The following is a 3,482-nucleotide window of genomic DNA, read 5'->3' as shown; positions in this document are numbered from 1 at the left end:
AAGGCTACCATTGATCATCATAAGTCCACCCTGGCTCAAAATACCCGATGCCATCAAACAAAAGAAACAGGAACTACTGGCCAAAGTCAGAGAAGGCAGAGCCATCCGAAGTAGCCTCAAGAACATTCCTGGATCAGCCGAAGAAGATAAGCAACAAATCGCAAAACTTGATGCTATTCAGCTAGAAGTGTTGAAAGCAATCCAGAATGTTTTAGACTTGTAATTCGTGTATTATATATCTTGTGTAGAATCGATGGTGATCATACTCTTGTCACCTAATTGTACTTCTTGTTTTGGCTAAAGAGCCGATTTGAAAATAGCCGATTCCAAACTTCCAACCTTAATCCAATTAAGTCTAAAAACACGGCCTTTATTAAGAGAATCCTTCAATCTTCTGTCCTTAGTCACCCAGCGCTGCATTCTCTTTGACATTAGTAAAGTGGCGCTTCGCCTTCTATTAATTGTGATTGCCTTTTGGACGTCTCGAGGCGTCCACCTCTTCGCTCCGTGGCTTCAAATACCAGCCAAGGGCCACGGTCTCAAACACATCTACAATCACAACTGCTCCTATTCCTTTGCACTTCTCCACCCTTGCAAAAACTCTGTAGCGGCCGTCTTCCCTTTCTAGCAGATCCAATCAACTCAATGGCTGGTAAGGACAACCGAGGCAAGCGTGCAGCGGAGGAGATCTCGTAGGAGAATATGTTGGTGAACCAGCGCCTCAGATGCATGAGGTGAGATCGAAATCTTTTGTTCATGATGACGAACTGTTCTGACTCGCCCATAGGTTTGTTTTGAATGACAATCTTCATCCTCTTCCTAGGGCCGACGAGCCCTCTGATGCTGCATCTTTTACACCGGCCTCGTCGTTGAATTCTTCTGACTCCTACGATGGCGACGACGCCTAGCATTTCCTCTGAGAGTGGAGGGTGGCCGAAGACCGTTATTTTGAGGCAACTCAGGAAAACGGTCAGCTTGAGATCCATCTTGAGGTCTCCCAAGCTGCCCTTCATGTTGCCAAAGAGGAGGCCAATGCCATTCAGGCATGGCTGGCCAACTCTGATGCCATAGTGGCGGGTAAGATGAATTCCAGAAACACTCTATTTCGATTTCCATTGTCTTTTATGCTGATAACTTTCCTGTTTCTATGATCGCCAATCCTGATGGTGCAGTTGGAGTCCCTTCAACTGGTAGTGAATGTGGTCATGGATGCCATCAATGCTTGAGGCCCCCTCATCAACGTCCGCCTCCATGACATCCTAGCCCATGTCCAAGAGATCGCTCTCCACGGCGTTTGTCATAGCGCATCGGTGGCGCTGGCCGCGGTGCAAGTTCAGACCGGGTACGAGCTCCACACCATGGAGACTAGCTTCTCGATGGGCGACGGCCTCGAGGAGCATGAGGATCTGATCGAAGAATTCGTCGTCGCGGCGGAGGCCATTGTGGACATCACATTTGCTTAGGATGTGGTGAACAAGGTCTTCGATTAGTTTGTATTTAGGGCAAACTAATGAATGAAATCTTCTGCTTTTCCAGGACCATGTTTCAGTGCAATGCCCTTGTATGTGTCACAATTGTCTTTGTTTTTGCTTTTGCTCTATAGGCGATACATATCGTATCGGCTTTTACATCTTTAGGTTTATTTTTTGAACTAGAGGCGATACCCTTCTGGTATCGGCTATTAGAGCCGATGACTAAACGAATCAGCTGTCAGGTGTTGATCCAATGCTATGATAATATCCCTTCAAATATTTTTCATCAATCGCTATTGATAGGTTGCACCAGAACTTTTTAGACCAATGGTTAAACGATCGATCGATCCAGGCCAAGCATCTCATTAAGCGAAACAAAACTTCCTTTAATAGATCTATCAACTCTGACTTGCACTTAGGATTCAACTTAGCGCTCACATACGTCGGCCTAAGCCTAAGACCAATGCTTATTTTCTTTAATCCAACGGCCGACGCGAAGCCATGACTATTCACTAAAATAAACTCTTAGAGCCGATTGTTTGGATCGACTGTTGGCCTTCATTACTGATCTTAATGAAGCCTCCTTCCCACAGCTTGCTAGAAAAACACTCGATTTCTTCTAGTTCCCAATACACGGGATCAGCTGTTGCAATACTCACGGACTCATCAGCGTGAACCAGCTCGACATCATCTCCATGCCATTGAATCAAACACTGATGCATGGTTGATGGCAAACAATAGTTTGTATGAATCCAGTCATGACCAAGGAGTAAACTATATGACCCTTTTCCATCGATGACGAAGAACGTGGTGAGCAGAGTCTTACTCCCGATTGTTAGTTCGACGTTTATTGCCCCCAGGTCTTAGATGCATTACCCCAAAGTCCTTAAGCATCATGTCAGTCTCAATCAGATCTCCTGGTCCCTTGCTAAGTTTACGAAAAGTGGTGTAAGACATAAGATTGATAGAAGCACCTCCATCCACCAACAAATTGTTCATCGGCTTCCCATCAACAAAACCTTTTACATATAAAGCCTTTAAGTACCGATGCTTGACTGGTTTATCAAATATAGCCTGCTGTATAACTATCAACTTGGAAACTATCTCCTCATACTCCGATTCATCAAAATCTGAGTAAACTTCTTAATCTGTTGGAGCTCTGAACTGTGATGGCAACAGAAAAGCCATTTGAATATTAGCCGATGGTTGCCTTCTATCGGTTGTTTGCTTAGCACACCACACTAGAGGTCTACCAGATGCTTGAGCCTGTTCCAACTCTCTGTTCCTTAGGTGTTGCACCCTTCTTTTCTAGCTTCTTGTATGACCTCCTGGACACCATTGGCCTTCCTGCTAAACATATTCTTCCTCATTACTTTCTTCTTCATAATCAGCCCAGTTTTGATCAACAACTTATTTTCCAAACCAGTCATGAACACTTCTATTTTTAAGCACCGATCCATGTTATTATGATGATACGCATCTTGAGTATGGATAGATCGGCGGTTGGCTTGAGATTGCCTAAACTCTAAATATTGTTCGCTGCACTCTGGGTAGTTATTTCTGATAGGCAATTTCAAACCTTCATTCCAGCAATGTTTGAAGAAAGGACAATTCTAATGTGATTCAACTTGCTTTCTTTCATACCTCTCTTTTTCCAATTGACGCTGGTATTCTTGCTCTTCTAACCAACACTGATAATCCTTTTCCTTCTGCCACTGCCATTTATTCAACAAAATTTGAGATGTAACACGCGACGTTGTCACCCCCATCTTTTGATGTTTCTCCCTGCTCATATCAGCTTTTTTGGTTGTTGCGATGTCTTCTAATTTCTCTATATTCATCAGCCGATATTTGTATCTCGGGATCAACCATTTCAGTTTTTCTTGATCTGGTTGATGTCAGGACCTTAGTCTTTCCTTTGAGTAGCCTAGCATCGACCGTGTTTTGATCTCCTAGGAAAGGATTATCATCAACTTTTATTTTTCGAGGTGTATCGAATTTGAGCCTTCC

Source organism: Miscanthus floridulus, chromosome 9, assembly GCF_019320115.1.
Source record: "Miscanthus floridulus cultivar M001 chromosome 9, ASM1932011v1, whole genome shotgun sequence".
Taxonomy (NCBI): domain Eukaryota; kingdom Viridiplantae; phylum Streptophyta; class Magnoliopsida; order Poales; family Poaceae; genus Miscanthus; species Miscanthus floridulus.
This window is presented reverse-complemented; position numbering follows the sequence as displayed.